This window comes from Eubalaena glacialis, chromosome 6 (assembly GCF_028564815.1).
Source record: "Eubalaena glacialis isolate mEubGla1 chromosome 6, mEubGla1.1.hap2.+ XY, whole genome shotgun sequence".
NCBI classification, from domain to species: domain Eukaryota; kingdom Metazoa; phylum Chordata; class Mammalia; order Artiodactyla; family Balaenidae; genus Eubalaena; species Eubalaena glacialis.
Window position 1 is genome coordinate 28028077 of NC_083721.1, and position 18578 is coordinate 28046654.

Consider the following 18578-nt stretch of genomic DNA (forward strand, 5'->3'; position numbering starts at 1 on the left):
AGTTAAATAAAATGTTTGTTAAGCTCTGTTAAGGGAAAATTTTTTCTTTGTTTTTCCCCTTTTAAAAATTTGTGAAAATGTTAGTCTGGAGTACTGAAATATACTAAAAGGCACATAAATTTATTACTCTCATTTGGTATGTTAAATAAATACCATATATTTGTAATATGTATCTTATGGCATGATTTAATTATAAAGTATACAATACAAAAATATGTTGACATTTAATTTTTAATGCAATTCTAATTCATTGCTTTTCATCAATAACTGATGTTAACAATAACCGACAGCCACGATCCCACCTGCTTATTCTAAAATGTATTATTTTACTGAGTCCTTAAAAAAATCAGAATCACTTCAAAACGCTTCATATGCTTTTTTTCAATATGTTGCTTAGCAAGCATTGTCTATGTGTATCAGTTTTTGTTTTGTTTTAAGAATCCACTATCTCATACTTCAAGGCATACCTATTTTCTCTAATTGCCACAGGCAAAGGGGAGGTCCATGACAGAATAAAGAAGGTTATTGTGACAGATGAAACATAATTCACAATGAGTACTCTTTTCATTCAGCCTTAAGTAGCAGAGGATTACTTCCAAGCTGAATTTGGTGGCAGAATGTATGAGCTGATTTTATTAACATATAAGGACAGGCCAAAGGCAGAAAACCTATTTCTCTTCAGCTGGGTGGTGGTTATTTTGCGTGTGTCTGCTTGGGAGTCTTACTTTGTTCACCTCAAATAGAAGAAATGCTGGACAGAAGAGAGTCTGAAGAAACGGAGGGAGTAGGTGGGGAGGGTAGGAAATAAGAAACTTAAAGCAATAAAAGTTGGAGTTTTCTTGCTAGATTATGAAAAATGATGAGTTAAATATATTTCTACCTTCTTTGGCATGCACATGAAATAAAGTCATACGTTTTTTCCAACAAACATGAGCTGCAAAAGTAGGTAAATTTTATTTCATACAAAATTTCTTTAGATGATGATTATTTTTGTCTTTTCCATATTCTTAATTTCAAATGGTTTATTAGATTTCCAGATGCCATTAGGTTTTAAATTAGGACTTAGTACTAAATTTCAATTAAATAGGTATGTGTTTATTTGGATATTTTATTTGCTTTCAGTCATTTGTTTTTTTCTTTTCTTTTTTTTTTCAGTCATTTGTTTTTAATGACAGGATTTTATTTGATCTTTATAAAACTTTTGTATTCAAGTATAAATAATTTTTATTTTCTTTCTTTTTCTAATGAGGACAGATTTTAATTAACTAAAGACAGGTTAAAAAAAAAATTGTGCTTGATAAAATATCTGTGCATCAGAAGAAAATTCCAGACTACTAAATCCATTGCATCCTGTTTGTTTTAAATAGCATTTTATTTACACCAACAATTTGGATTTACTTATTCCTGAAATATTTTTTCTCTTTTGCTTTATTTTCAAATACTTTATAGGAGTTGTAGTTAAAGTAGTTGTCTATCTGTAAAAGGAAAAGCAAGCAGTTGTTCTATCCGCTAGTACATCTACTATTACAGAACTTACAATAAAGTGCTATTTCTCTGCTATGTTCTTGTCAATCATAGTTTGTTGTTCCAGAAAGTGAAAGAAAAATCTAAATTCTAAATTGAGGTCTTTTTCAATATAACAGATACATTTCGTACTTCAAATACTTTAATGAATAATTCAGATGCACTAAAATTATGTAGGTATTCCCTAGAAGAAGGAATAAAAACTATAATCTACAGCTACTCCTTTTACATATTTTTTCTTAAAATAACATTGTTCTTTATAATATATCAAGTATACAACTTGAATTAACTAAAGTTATTTCAATTATTTAAGTTGGCTTTGTAGCTAAAAATTTAATAAAATTTGCAGTAAGATTCTTTCACCTTAAAATTTGTTAACACTGTTAAGAAATACTTATTACTGCATTAAATATTTCCTTCTATTAACTGAATTTTCATTTCTCCTTATGTTGTTATTGAATTGTTACTGTTCAAAACACAGTAATTTAAAAATAAAAGAATGTGACTACTGTATAACTTCAGAAAATATAAGAAATCTTATAGTCATTATTTATCTGTTGATTAAAATGGAAATCTTTCCTTATACCCCCTACAAAATTAATACTGAAATAATTCTAGGGATTATTTCATGTCTAGGGAATATCTAGGGAATATTTTTAGAATATTTTTATATACTTTTCTTAATACAAATAAAAGATAATCTTTAAACAGAATAAGAATTCCAAAGGACAAGTATAAATATATATATATATTTACTATTGCCAGATCATGTACAGAAATTTCCTATTCATAGTTTTCATATCTTTCCTAATAATTACTCTGTAGAAACATGCCAAGGCACACAACTTTTGCATTTGGTAAAATTTTCTACTTCTGCTGTTATTTCATAAGTATGGCTTTATATAATTCATTTGAAATACCTGTGTAATTTATTATTTGAAAGTATGAAGGAAATGAATGAGGACTAAAATGATATTTTTAATTAAGCAGAGGGGAAAGAAGAAAACTAAGAATGATGAAGCTGATACAGAAATTATTTAAATGTTGTGTTCCATAGTATCATTTTTTTTAATAGGGTTTATTTTGTTCATGATTAAACTTAAAATCAAATAGTAAGATATGTTGAATGATCCTATCTAAAAGTAAAATTCATTTGCACTCATTGAATATTATAAAATAATATGAGAAAATAATTATATTAATTTGAGAATGAGATTTTTCTTTTGCAATCACATGACAGCTTTTTTAAAAATGGTATTTGCAACCTGAAAGTGATATCATTAAATATATTTTTAATTAACTTGTATATTCAGCAGAGTACTGCAAAAAATAATTAAAATAGTGGTAAGTGTATTTGATTTTCACGTACGATCTCTGCAGAGTCAACCTCTGTCTTGTTCAAAATTTATTTCCTGTGTTTTAGGCCAGGGCATTTTTCATATTGCTCTCTTCTTCCTCCCCCTCCCTAAAACACATTTTGCTATAAACTTCTGCACCAATCACTAGGAATGACACAAACAGCAGTACAGTTCAGGAAGCAGTCCTGTGAATGTAAAAAAAAAAAAATCACAGACTTTGATTTTATAAGACAAGTTGGATAGGAGTCAAAACTGCCACATGCAGTGTGAAAAAATGCCACCCTGGTGTGAACAAAAGGTTTAAAATGGAGTCAAGAAGCATGCAAGCTCGATGTCTAAGCTTTTCCTGTGAATTGTCTGCCACAACCTGCAGGGTATCAAGTGGGCTGGGAAGAATACAGAGCTCTTGGAAGCTACAACTGAGAAACATCGGCAGTCGGATGTGTTAGTTTTTTTTTTTTTAATTTTGTTTTGTTTTGTTTTATCTCATCTAAGCATCATTATACTAAACTGTTTTACCCAAAACATAAAACAAATCCAAAAAAAGTCACATAATGTGTGAAGAAACTGTTGCTTACAAAATGAATTGTTACTTTTGTATCCTTTTTTTTTTTCATTCCTTCATTTATAGCAAAGTGAAGTTCCCAACTGTACTTTGTATTTTAAATTCTTTGTTTTGTGGGCCTGAGTTTTATTTACAAAGGGTGAATAGGGGAAACGTCTTATAAAATCCTGACTACCAGAGTAAAAATTGCAATTATAATATTCATGTTTGCTTGTCTTCTAAATTATCAAAAAAAGAATGAGGCGAAAAGACTAAGAGTTCACTATTGGAAACAAGTATTTCATATTTTAATAAATAATACAATTATAATTCTGAATGAATATTCAGCAGGAATAGTCCTTCAGAAAAAATACTGCTACAATGCATTACTACAATATACTAATATTACACCTTACCTATTATATTGGAATGTAAAAATTTACTCCACAGTCAAAAATTTTTATTAACCAAAAATAATCAGTCAAATCTAAAGTTACACCATCATCATTCACTTAAATAACCAAAAAAGGCAATTCAACTTTAAGGACAATTAAAAACTATACCACTATGTTATAACCTCCACTTCAACAATCTTAATGTGCTTATAAAGGCACATATGAATGCAAATTACATGATAAATTATGAATAGCATTTAAAGAAAGTAACATTTCCTAGGTGATTGTGATCTAATCAATACAACACATCTAAATGCAAAAAAGAAACATCTTTGATGAGCATTGAAAAGATCCTTAAACTTTGAAGCCAGTTTTATTACATTTGCATCTTATCTCTTATTAAGGATTGGGTCTAAAGCCAGCAAATCCCATCGGTTATGAATGCAGGTCAAGACAGGAACTTTTTTCTATTTACTCTTTGTAACACTGGATAGAAATCAATCTGTTACTTTCATTACAACCACACAATCAATTCCATTTAAAGTATAATACAACAGCCAAGTCCAAAGACAATATGGATCCTTGGAAAAAACTCATACCATTTGCAGGGCTGTATTTGATATAGCTCCTGGTGAATCGTTTTCTTTCTAATTAGTGTACATGGTCATTTAAAGCAAACATGCCTAAATTGGTATTGCAACATAGGATACAACCAAAAATTAATAGTATAATCTTTGTCAAAGTTTCATTAAAAAAAATCATTCTTTTTAACCAATGAAAACCTTACAAAAAAGGATTCTCTCTCATTGACTATAATGTGAGCAAGACATTATTATATAACCATTTTGATATTCCAAAAAAAAATTTATGCACAACAAAACTTCTACCTTGAAATTAGTATATGAAATCCTTATTACAAATGCCACCTTCCTCTCATCTCTGAATAAAAGACTTAATTCTGATAAACTTTATCTTGCCTCAAAATTACCAAAATATTTGCTTTTAGGAGTTCTCTTGCACAAAGCATAGCTCAGTAAACAAAAGAAACATGTCCATTGTGTATTCTATTTACATATAATAGAACCATCATTTCAATTATTTTTAAATATCAAACTAAGATAATCTTTACGTTCATAAATTATTTGAAAGCACAAGATAAGCCACTGTACACCAACACTAATGGTAGTTGAATGAATTATTTTTCCTTTATTTTATAAGTGAGGCTATTTTCCTTTTACACATCAGTTTCAAGCATTTCAATTTACATATCTCCTGATTTCCTCAAACATATGATAAATGAATCTCTTCAAGAAGAGCACAATTTACAATTCTCTCGGGTATAATTTTTAAAACATATTTGTTATTCAAATGTATTCTACCTGTTCCATATAAAAGGTACACATAAAAGGGTAACTCAAATTTAAATCAAATAATTTTTGGTTGCTTTATCAAAACGCTATGTCATTTATGCAAATTACATGACCCTGACATTTTGGACTTTGGGAAAGTTTTCTCCACTAAGAAAAATACAATTCAAATTTTGTTTCAATATTTTTTTTTCTGCAAAATATTATGAGGACATGCTTCTCTGTCACCAGTCGGTGATGATTTTATTGTCACTATGGTTAATAAAATTCCCTTTCTAGTGACAGAAAGTTCTTCCTAAAGCTGGGCTTTCCTCAAACACAGCCTGTAAATAAGGTCTGAGATGTGAAGGTACTCTCTTATGTTTTAAGGGGTCCTAAATGTTTCTGACCAGAAAGGGGTATCTTTCGTGCTATATTTCTTGCATAAACAAGTTCAGGCCAATGAACCCAATGTCAAAGTTTCCAGACTGTCACTGCCTAGAAGACATTCTTCTTCACCTCCAGAACTCAATTTCTGATAGTCTTAAATAGCTTTGAGTGGGGCTACTGTTGAGTTGTGTTTCCTTGTGCTTTATGGCCTTCACCACTGAGAACATCTAACTCTATTCCCCTTCTTTTTTATCTTCCTGCCAGGCTACCTTTTTCAGACTGAGCAGGCACCACACCCAAAGATGACTTGCAAAAATCACGCTCTGGGCCCCCATGAACTTGGAGCAAATTCACAATGGGAAGGTAAAAGTTAGGTAGGCCAAGCCTCTGAGAGCAATTCAGAAGAAAGACACCAGGATGGACTAAGGCATTTTAGAGCCATTTTAGAGTGACGATTAGCTTGGGCCATTCACAATACAATTTCTTAAAAAGCAGAAAAGTCATTTCAAGTAGGTGGGCCAAAACATAAAAGGAAGATGAGAATCACTTTATGTTTAAATGCAGGCAAGCAAACTAAAAACCCTTGTGTGCTGATTTGTGTATGTTTATTAGCTTCGGTTTTAACTCTCATGTTGTTTTTAAATGTTCCTGAAGTCATACGGGGGTTCCTAAAAACTATGGCTTTTAAACTTGCATCCTGACACAGTAGTTAATATTTTATGTATTTTAAGTTTCATATTCAATTCAGAAATGGGCTCATCCTTCACATTCTATCCAAGTTTATCTGGAATGCAGGATTTGCTAAAGGAAGATCAGAATCACTAAATGTATTTCCTTTGTTTCTTCATTTTTCTTTAACATTTGAAAAACAAATAGGGCTAAAATGTAATTTATTTTTCCTTTTTACACTAAAATTTGTCCATGGAAGTTCAGTTTTAATATATCCAATGATACTTTATATATTGAAGAGATTTTAAAGAAATCTAATCAATATAATTTACCATTACTTTTCCACTGGATGAATTACATTTTGATAAAATTTATGCACTTGAATTGATAAATTTCAAATTTTATATATTATATAGAAATATAATAAATATATCCTAAGTGGGCAATGAAAACTTTATATGCTTTCATTGTTAATCTGGACTGTAGGTGCAACCCAATCTATCAGCTATACTGTTCTCTAATCAAAGAAAATATATGTCACTGTGGTTTTAGGAAAAAATATATCTTAGTCAATATTATTCCTCAAAGTAAAGCCTCAAGTTCAAATCTGTTTCTAGGAGCCCAGTGCACTGGTTTACACTTCTCAATTTCTACCTAATTTGAAAAATACAATTGAGATATTTGGAGTATTATAGTCTTTGCTATCAAAAGCCACTACTCTTCAGTTGTGTATATTTGTGAAACGTTGTTTTGAAAATGGAAAAAAAATTGAGATTTAAGCTCATATTTTACTTAAAAAAAGCTGATTAAAAGTTGGAACATGACTGTATTTCTAGAGAGTGTTATTTCTTCCATAGATTCAGACCAAAAAAAGTTATATACAGTTTGAAAGATTAATATGATAAGCCATGAAAACTTTCAATAAACTGGCAACTGTTCTTTGGAGATGTGAATCATTTAACAGAGGCCTGTTGTCAAAAAAATCATTTCTGAAATAACTCATAAAGTGAAATGGATATTGACAATATTTTATATCAAGTAGTCTTTTGGTCTTAAACCCACTCATTTAGTCAACTAACATTTTTTTATTGCCTTTGTGCTTTCCCAGGTTTTGAGGACATTATCCATTAAACAAATATTCGTTGCATATCTATTTAGCAATGTTCCAGATGCTAAATATGTAATTACAAAGTTTTAAAAAGTGATTATATGCTATGATAGAGAATAATGAAAGTGAAAAGGAGGAGAAAGTTCCTACATGGAGAAGGTAGTCAGGAAAGGCCAAGAGGAAAGGTCTCCAGAGGCGACGTGTGAAATGAGATTTAGAAAATGAGAATGACCTAGTCATGGGAAGAACAACATTTAGTTTCTCCACTAGAATGTGAAGGACCCAAGGCAGAAAGATATGCAGCATATTTGAAGCAATAAGTAGAGATCAGGGCTACTAGAGCACAGTCAGAGATCAGGGGAGGAGGGACCTGAGGCCAGCTGGGATGGAGGAGCAGGAAACTCACCGCTCAAGGACTTACAGTCTCACGGGGAGGAGTTTGGATCTTATTCCCAGAGCAGTGGTTGCCTCCTGCGGTAGAATCTCTCCGGAATGAGACATTGCAATATGAAATTTTTTTAACCTCCCTAAATTCTGGGACCATCACTTATAACCTAATGTATTAAGCAGCAGTTGTTAACAATATCAAAAAAACAATCCTGTATCATTTAGGGAATAATTCAGGCTTCCTAAATGTTCTTAATTGAAAACTGCACACTTGGGATATTAGTTTATGGTTTTTGTTCCCAGGAGCTAATGAAACAAGCATCTTCCTAAAAGCAAGTGCTAACTTGGGTTACTTTGGCTATCAGGTAAGGCATCTGCTTCTGGAAGCCAAGATATATAACATTCTCTATCAAGAACAGCTGCATCCTATGAGCTTGACTATTCACATGGTAAAATAGTTCACCAATGAGATTAATTTATTTAATTGTATCAGCTGTTTAAATATTCAACTGAAAATTTTAAGGGCATCACAACACATTCAAAAGATTGAAGCAGGTATTTTCAGTTTATTAACAACTGATGAATTGAATAGCACACATATATAGATTACTTCTTTATGTTACAAATAAATACGATTTTCTTTTATTTTCTACAGAACAATAACCAGGAATATTCAATTAATATATCATTTAAGTTTTAAGAATTTTTTAACTGATTAGATCGATTTTGGAAAGATAAAATATGTTCATTAAAACCAAAAGAAGCTCTAAATATTGGATAAGCAGTTGGAATCAATATTAGTAAGCTATGACCAAAACCACAACTTTGAAATTAATAAAACACTACTATTAAGCTAAATTACAAGGTGTTTCTGCTAACTGAGATACTTAACCACAAGTTTTATTGTACTTTATCAGCCCCTTAAAGACAAATCATTACAGGACTGTAAATTCTAGATATTAAAACACATGATTAATAGCAACATGCTTTAAAATTACCATGGAATTGCTATAGTTGACATTTTTAATTGGGGCTTCCCTTTAGTGAATTTCTCACCAAACAAATATCTTTCACCTCTTAAAAGAATAATATCTAGATTCACCCCTTCCTGCAGATTTATATTTAACCATATAAAAGATGAAAATAATGCTACAAGGAATGCTTAGTACACTCACCTGTAGAATTTTTCACCTAATGTCGAGAGTATACTTTTATAAATGCATTCAATATTTTGGTTTCCATTAAAAAGTTTTTCAATATGTCATCTATACTTCTCTTTATATACTGAAATGCCTTTTAAATGTCCAATTTGATAAATCAAATTAAAAACCAGAGAGTTAAAATTGTCACTTTATATAAGATCTTATCTATTTTATGTAAATATCAATTCCCTACATTAAAAGGTTTTTACTGAGGTAACTACATATGAAATAGTAGATCACAAAGTAAGTTTTGAGACAGACCTCCTTGTAGGAATATCAAAGTAGGTGACTCTGAACACACTGAAAAGGCTCGGAATGAGGGGTTGTGAGAGGGCTTTCTGAAAAAGATTTCTTTGGGGAGCACTGTGTCTGCCCCTCCCATCAATTTTAGTGAGGGAATTTCTGTAGGAACACTTGGAGAGCTGAAGTTTGGAGACAGAGTGAAATTGCCTTTGACTCCTAGCTGGACAATATAAATTACACACATGGATGAGCTAGCTGCCCTAGTGTCAGATTAAAGGAGAGCTTCCTACAACGTTGATATTTGCTTGAATTTCCAGAGTTTGTTCCTGCAAAAAATGCATGAATATGGCCCATGGAACAATGCAGTTCCAGCATGAAGAGAAGCTGCCTAGAGGAGCACCTGGAAGGAGGAGGTGGAGACCATGAGAGTTTGTGTGAAATAGATCCCCAAAAATGCAAGCTGACGATGGTGCAGCTAAGAGAGAAAAATCTATTACCCCATACACAGGAAGCGCAGTTGAATGTTCCCAATGGGGACGTCTGACGCACGTCCAAAAGCACCCTATGAGCTTAAGACAACTACCCACATTAGACAGTGGGAGGCCCCTTTAATACAATAACAGTCAAATTAGAACTTCCTGATACTCTTTCTTCTCCCTACTGCAACTTTGTTCCTATGCTTTAGAAACTGCCCTTAGAAAGATGCTAAAGGAGAAATGCAAGCCCTAGGTGGGGAAGGAGAGAAGGTTCTCCCTTTTGCTTCCTGGGCCATGGACATCTTACCTGCAGCAGATCCCATCTGGGCAAAAGGAGGGATGAGTTTAGATGGATAGGCTGCAGCCAGTTGATGCAATGCCTTTAGGACATTTTTAAAAACAGACTTTATATTTTAGAGCAGTTTTAGGTTCACAGAAAAACTGAGTGGAGGGTACAGAGATTTCCCAATACTTCCTGATTCCACATTCATAGATCCCCCATTATCAACATCACTCACCAGAGTGGGACATTTTTTACAATTGATGGACCTACATTAACACATCACTGGAAGTTCATTAGGATTCACTCTTTGTGTTGAGCATTCTATGGGTTTGGACAAATGTATAACAACATCTATCCACCGTTATAGTATCATACTATATGATATATATGATATATATAGTATGTGTATGATACTATAGTATGATGCTATAATGGTGGAGACATGTCATTATACATACTATAGTATCAAAATATAGAACAGCTTCACTACCCTAAAATCCTCTGTGCTCTGCCTATTCATCCCTAGCCCCTGGCAACCACGGATCTTTTTACTGTTTCCATAGTTTAATCTTTTCCAGAATGCCATAAGGTCAAAATTATACAGTATATAGCCTTTTCAGATTGGCTTCTTTCACTTAGTAATATGCATTTAAGTTTCCTCTATGTATTTTCATGATTTGATAGCTCATTTCTTTTTAGCATTGAATAGTATTCCATTATCTGGATGTATTGTGGGTCTTTTTTTAAAAAGAAAGTTTTCAATCTGTGTGCAGTGGAAAGACTTCGGAAAATCTTAAGGGAGGAGTGACATGATGAGATTTATGATTTAAAAATATAAATCCAGCTTATTTATGGGGAAGAGGATAGAGAGGGATAAGGATAAATTCCAAGAAAACAGTTGGGGTGTTACTGCAATAGTTCTGGTATGAGAGGAGAGAGCCGCATTCTGGGGTGGTAGCAGTTGAGATAAACAGAATGAGATGGTTTAAAAATACATTTATGAGGTAAAAGTAATAGCACTCATTGATGAATCAGACTTGTGAAATTACAGAAAGAGAGGTCAAGGATGACTTCTGGGTTTTTGGCTTGAGCATTTGGGTGGATGAGGGTATTTAACAAGGCTGGGTGGTGAAATAAGGCTGGAAGTCTCATTGGAGTAGGTCGATTCTAGGCCAAAAACTCAGCCCCTCAGAAAATTCTATTAGATGGATATAAAAGTCCTCACCAAACATAAATCTCATTTCCTTTTCCTTACAGATTTTTGGTCACTCCTCCTAGGCTCCAGGGATATGAATAATGCCCTTAATAATGTCAAATAATTTCCATCAATCCTTAATTGCCCACTGATGTGTTTCCACTGTCTTAACCATCTCCTTGATGGTGTTCCTGGCCACTAGTAAACTGGACATTTTACATCCGGCAATACTCTCAGTTTTCTTTTTTTTTTTTTTTAACTTTTTGTTTTTTGCAAACTTCTATTGTTTGCAAACATTTATGTCAGCTAAAATCGGGCAAAATTGTTTGTTGGAACCCTAAATAAATAGCATAAAAACTGTCCATTATAGAGTGCTAGGATCATCTGCGATAGGTTGTGTTCATAACTATCGGTTAACGGTGTATATAGTCCATCATATTAGCTCTTATTGGTTAAAAGCTTAAAATAGCATTCAGAGCATATAAATAGTCAGCTATAATATTCTTCTGTCTATATACATTTTAATTTTTTATAAAAATTATTGAGAGACTAATAGCATTAAGATCAATTAGCAGTACCAATGTTAGTTTCTTGGTTTTGATAATTGAACTATGGCTATATAAGATATTAATGTTAATGTTAGGGGAAGCAGGGTCAAGGATATATGGAAACTCTATGCACTGTTTTGTAACATTTCTCTAGGCCTAAAATTATCTCAAAATAAAAAGCTAAAAAGTAAATCATCATTGCTACAGCAGAGTTAAAAGGGAAGTATGTATACATGATATCTGAAAAAGACAGATACTCAAATATCAGCATTAAAGGGCTTTAATTCAGTATTATGTCTTACTTATTCTTGATTAAATGCATGAGTTCACTTACATTTGCAAATCAAATCTGATTAAATTATCTGAAATAAAACAGGAATATGTGAATAAATATATGACTACATAAAATGTCTTGAAGCTTAATGAATAAATAGGAATTAATATCTTAAAGAGCTATAAAGGAGCTAAGAATCCACAATAAATCTAAACGCAAACTTGCTCAACATTATAGACCTTCTTGCCCTTGTTCTTAAGAAAAATTTATTTTATAAATTCCCTGAGCTCAAGGATGTCTTTTAGCTTTACCCAATCTGTTCATCACAAAATCATTTTTCTGTTTACTCAGGTACAAAATTTCAGAGTCCTCATTAACTCTTTCTTCTCCATTTTTTCTTTCTTCTGAACAGTTCCGACATGATGCCAAGCCTTCAACTTCATTATCTTCACTTTTATCTCACGTTAAGTCCTTATTGCTTCTCTAAGGTCCTACACAAGAATTTTTTCCTAAATACCATCCTCACTTTCCCTCACTCAAATGATCCATTCTACATACATAAGACAAAGCATTCATTATAAATTATAGACCTGGTCATGTTCAAAAGCCTTCAGGGAAAATATATTACTTTGAAAAAGAAAGGAAAACAGAAAAAAGCAAACTCCTATAGAATCTAGTTTAAATCATGACTCCTTTGTATCTTGTCGAGCTCAACTCAAGCCCTTCTTTCCAGGTATGTTCCCTGCCCTCATGCCAGAATGAATTGTCTACTGTTCCGTGAAGAGGCTGTACCTTTGTTTTTTCATATCTGCCTTTGTTCATGTTGTTTCCCTCCAGCTGAAAATTTTTCTTTTTCCAGTTGTTCAAAGGACCAGCCTTAACGTCGACAACTAGGATGTTAACATTAACAAGACAGAGTGGTCTTGCCCTTGAAAGGTTCCAAATGAAAGACTGCTTCACCCATAAAACTTTTCTGATCTACCTGTTAGTACGTAGACTTTTCTTCCTTTGACCTGCATTCTTTGTTAAGGCATTGATATGATTGTACCCTGATACATATACAGATACTGTGCTCCCAGGTGTTGCTTTCATAAGGTCTGAAACTGTTAACAACTGTATCCTCCATCAGAGGAGTGGATGCTCAATAAAGATCAACAGAATTAAATTGAGCTTGAAGGTACTCTCTAAGCAGAGGGATGACTCAAACTCAGTTCCCGATCAACTCCTCCCTTTCCTACCCTGACCTCCTTACCACAACAAATTTATCCAAATATGTTTTAGCCTTAAAATATTCACAAATGGGACTTCCCTGGTGGTGCAGTGGTTAAGACTCCACACTCTCAATGCAGGGAGCCCAGGTTCGATCCCTGGTCCAGGAACTAGATCCCACATGCATGCCGCAACTAAGAGTCCGCATGCCGCAACTAAGGAGCTCGCGAGCTGCAACTAAGGAGCCAGTGAGCCATTACTAAGGATCCCTCGAGCTGCAACTAAGGAGCCCGCCTGCTGCAACTAAGAACCAATGCAACCAAAAAAAAAAAAAAATCCACAAACATGCTACTTGGGTAATAGCATTTTTTTTTTTTTAGAATTTGAATTAACAATGATCAGTGAGCTATAATTAAATATGACATGATTATAATTGTCTTCCTGTTATATAAACCATATGTCTCATTTATTCAGCAGACTGTTCAAATTTCCAGTTGAAGGAAAGCATAACTGAGCTGAAACCATGGACTTATCTTCAATTCACCTTATTCAGAATCCTATTCTGTCATCGTATTCATTGTCTAATATTTACAGGGCCCCTGCCTATGGTTGTTTGGGTAGGGATCTCTAAAAAGGACATTGGCTAGGGAGCGAGTGAGGCTGTGAAATCCAGCTCATACTCTGCTTACCAAACCACAAGCACAAGTCCAATTACACCTGCAAATGTGCATGTGGCCTCTGCACAGAGGAAAGGGCACCTTTTTATAATTCACACAAAGTGCAAGTGGGGATTAATCTAGTCAATGAACTTTAATATATTGTATAGAAAAACTTTTCAATACTGAAATCTTTGGTGTGTGAGGTTTTTTTAATTCAATTTTGTTGATAGGAATGCAATTTTCATCTAAGTGTATTCCAACACAGAAGCAGTGAAGAATTCTATGAATTAAACATACATGCTCTGCCTAGAAATAGTAAAAAGATACATTAGGTCATTGGATCAATTTCTTTTCCAGTGTAAGATTGTTCTCTCTTGTGTATTTTTCATTGTTTTGTCCCATATGACTTTAAACTATTTAAGCTTTGGTTCTTATTCTATTTCCCAAGGGTGCATATTCAAGCGCCTAATAGAAGTGCCTGATAATAAATTGAAGGGTGGGTATTTTTGGGTTTTTGCTTCTTTGGTGAGGTAGACTGGCCAGAATTCAGGGAACGTTCATATTACTCTTATATTTATCATCATCATCAGTATTACTATTATCAGTAAACATCTGTATTGGCCAACTACTGTGTTTATACTGCTCATTACCTCTAATCCTCTCTACAAATTATCCTGATAGGTAGTGTTATTCTCATTTTTGCAAAAGAAAACTCAGGTGTTTGGTGATTTCCCCCAATCCAGAAGTTATGCATGAGTCCAAACTGAGATTTAAATCCCGGTCTTCCTGGCTATAGAAAAATTTCTCACTTAGATGAAGTCTTGTAAACTACGCTCCCCTTTCTTTAATAAATTTATTCAACAAATACTAATAGAATAATCCTTATGTGCCCTGAATTCTCCTAGATGCTACAGATGAGCAAGAGAGACATTATTTGCTCTTATGGAGCTTACATCGAGGAAAGAGACAAAAAACAAATATATAACATGAGTCTAGGTATTGACAAGTATTAATGACATAAAACAAATTAGGGTAAGGAAATAGAGAGTAATGAGTTGGAAGTAGTGGTTGGGAGGTCAGAGGTCTCTCTGAGGAAGTTATAGTTTAGTAGTGGTCTGAATGTAGTAAGGAGAAATTCATATGAAGGTTGCGTGAAAGAGTGTTCCAGGCTAGAAGGAGCACGGCATTTTAGAGGAACTGCATGAAGGCCAGCATCACGAGGACAGAATGCACAAGTGGGAAAGTAGTAGGAGGTGAAGTCAGCGTATAGGGAGAGACATCATCATGCAGGCTCAAGCAGGCAAGGGTAAGGAGTTGGGATTTTTTTTTTTCTGAGAAGTCATTGGAGGGCTTTGAAAAATCACCCTGACTGTCGTTTGGAAAATTAACTCTAGGGGGAAGAGTGGAAACAGAGATACCAGTTAGAGACCACTGCAACAGCCTCCACAAGAGATGACAGTGACTCAAGGAAGCTAGGGGGGAGTGGTTATACTGGAACAGAGTTAGTTGGCAGGACTTGCTGATGGAAGAGATGTGGGTATCAGAAAAAGAAAGAAATCCAAGATGACACCTCGGTTTTACACTTGAGGTACTTGGTGGATGTTGGTGCCATTTACCAAGACAGGGAAAATTGGAAAGGAGCAGGAGTTTAGAAGTAGATAAGTGGGAAATGAAGCATGTTTCATATACATTATTACTTCTTATGGCATATTATACATGTTTCTTTACCATCTTGAGGCTGTAACATTTCAACTAAATCAGAAAAGACCTAAAAGTTTTTGGCAGATATATATATATATATAGAGAGAGAGAGAGAGAGAGGGAGAGAGATTTATGCAAGAGGTGAAAAAACATGTCTCTATTCATATCCACTCACCCACAAATACAAAAGTGCCCCTACCATTTTATATTATATCTACACAATTATTCCTTGGGACACATAGTTTGATTTGGATCATCAAACCGGTGATTAAGTCGAGCCAGAGAAGAAACATGCAATGAATATTAATCTTCTTTTTGCTCATAGATAATCTCTATGATGCCCAGGGGCAATTGTTAATAGGTCCATTTTCTCCATGTAAAATGTGTGTTTTCCCATGGTCCTGAGGTTGGGAGCAGAAATACAGTTCGCTGAGATTTTGTTGTTGGTGGTGGTGGTTTTTCCATCTCTAATTTTCTTTCAGAACAATTCTCAAAACAGATCTATTCCAAAAGCCTTCTCTGACAGCTCCAGGTCACATTAAAAAAGAGCCCAAATCTTTCCTAAGTCTGAAGAAGGTATCACTTGTATCCCTTCTTGAGCACTTAGAACCAACTTACAATTCTTAGCTTTCCTTTTATTTCTAGGTGCTTTCTACCTAGGAGGATTGCAAGCTTCTTAAGAGTGATGACTTTTGTACACTCATAATCACCCGTTGCTGAGCACAGTGCTCACATAAGAGGCCTTTGATTCATTTCTGCTGATTAAAAAAAAATCAGAAAGTCTACTTTCCAAAATTCAGAAAGGATACAAAATAGTATAGTTGTTTGGTGACTTTTGTTATATATTTGTGAAATCATAAACGTCTAACTCCGGCAGCAATATTACAGATAATCTAATCCAACTTTATTTTGTATTTGAAACTTTGCTAGGTAAACTGCTACCTGCTTAAATCAAAAACAGACAAAAAGGCAAACAAACAAAAAGGATCAAAATATACATCTGTGCCAGTGAAATGCTTTGATTTGTTGGTGACTGGTTTGTTCTTTGGAGTTTTACCTTTCAAAGTTATTTTTGTCTATTTTGAGCTACATCAGCATTCTTATGATTTATTTCACCTATAAATGGTGATGATCTGAATGAATACTAAAAAGAGAGGAGATAATAGAGTCCATTTGAAGGAACCTCTTCCCCAACCAAGTTGAGGACTCCTCGCCACTTGACTGGAACTTCAGGTGATAATTATCTGGTATATCATTAGGGTTAATGTACACTATTTATTTTGATTTTATAATCTGTAAGCTTCATACAAACACTAATATCGTTTCCTAAATTGTCTATTATACTGAGAAGAAAATCTTTTGACCAGGAAACATAGTATATGTGTCTATATATCCACGGTAGTTTGCTTTTTTCTATCAAAAAGTCTCTTATAAACTTGAATTTGTAAGAATTAAGCTTAGAGGACTTTATAACCTTTGGATAAAATGATCAAATATGTTTTTTGACCAAATACAACAGAGCCCTGGAACACTTATGCCCAACTGAGGTGCAAATCCTTTTCAAGGTTCAGCCTAAAATAGTGAGTGAGCTTTCATCTTTATGAACCGGTTTCACTGGGAGAAAAAAAAAAAAAAAAAAAACATGAAATGTCTAACATGACAGAAATGAGGCAAGAAGTACATGTCTATATTTTAAGACTTCTCCAATTATGTATAGAAACACCAAAATTATTTTTCTCGAGTCACACAGCATGTCCAGATAATTCCCCCTCCCTTTCCCACACTTTTGATTCAATCTGTTATAAGTCCATCTTTTAGGATGCTTGCTGTGCCTAGTCGTCAGAGACCAATCTGGTTCAATACTAAACTGAGTAATTCAAGTGGACAGCCAAATAGCTGATATTATTCTCATTAGTGACTGAAAACAAAACAAAACAGAAAAACCTACAAGGCAAAATTAGATTTTGGTGAGAGAGATGGTAAAAGACCTTGGTGAGAGTACAGTGAGAAGGTTTGTCAACATGGAAAATTTCTATTTTTCTTCTCTAGTATGTTTTAATGTGTGTGCTTTGGGTGTATATCTCATATCCTTAGCATAATATTTCTCAAAATTCCACTATCAAAATAGCTTGTCACATTCCCATGTGTAGCAAACCACCAGGAGTTCTCAAAGAGAATCATACTCAGCAAACAAGTTTGCACCTTCTAATATAAAAATCATGAAAATATTAATGCTAATACTAATTGTCTAGAAATGGTCTGAGGGGAAACAGAAAAATACGGCCCTGATTCTTTCCTCTAGAGCAATAGAATCTCGATGAAGAATTATCAAGACATAGTTATAAAACATTCAAACTCCTGTTCATGATCAGAAAAATGCATAATTACCACATCTGTGTTTGGGAAGATAAAATTTAACTCATCTTGTGTTAAAAATATCTTCAGGGCTTCCCTGGTGGCGCAGTGGTTGAGAATCTGCCTGCTAATGCAGGGGACACGGGTTCGAGCCCTGGTCTGGGAAGATCCCACATGCCGCGGAGCAACTAGGCCCGTGAGCCACAACTACTGAGCCTGCGCGTCTGGAGCCTGTGCTCCGCAACAAGAGAGGCCGCGACAGTGAGAGGCCCGCGCACCGCGATGAAGAGTGGCCCCCGCTGGCCACAACTAGAGAAAGCCCTCGCACAGAAACGAAGACCCAACACAGCCAAAAATAAATAAATTAATTAAAAAAAAAAAGTCAGGGTTCCCCAAGTTCAAAATAAAGAAATGAAATTCACCCCTTTAAAAAAAAAAAAAAATCTCTTCAAATATGGCATAAAGATTCATAGCTATTTCAACAGGCATTCATTGACCCCCTCCTGTGTGCTAGGCACCATGAACAGAAAGATAAATAGGACGAGGAATTGTCTGCAAACTCCAAGATAAGATGATAGTGTTGATTCTTTAATAAGGCATCTAGGTTTTTTCACAAGGCTAGGACATTTTCTAAATTTTCTCTTTAATATGAGCAATTATGACCTTAGTGGGCCTCGGGTTCATGCCAAGTCTAAAACTCTAATTTTACATT

At 34.0% G+C, this 18578-nt stretch overlaps 1 long non-coding RNA gene across 1 annotated transcript in view; it reads right to left on the reverse strand.

Annotated features, from left to right (window-relative positions):
* LOC133093210 (uncharacterized) overlaps positions 1–18578 on the reverse strand; it is a 113505-nt gene that overhangs the window by 3869 nt on the left and 91058 nt on the right. The gene's annotated exons all lie outside the window — the stretch shown is intronic.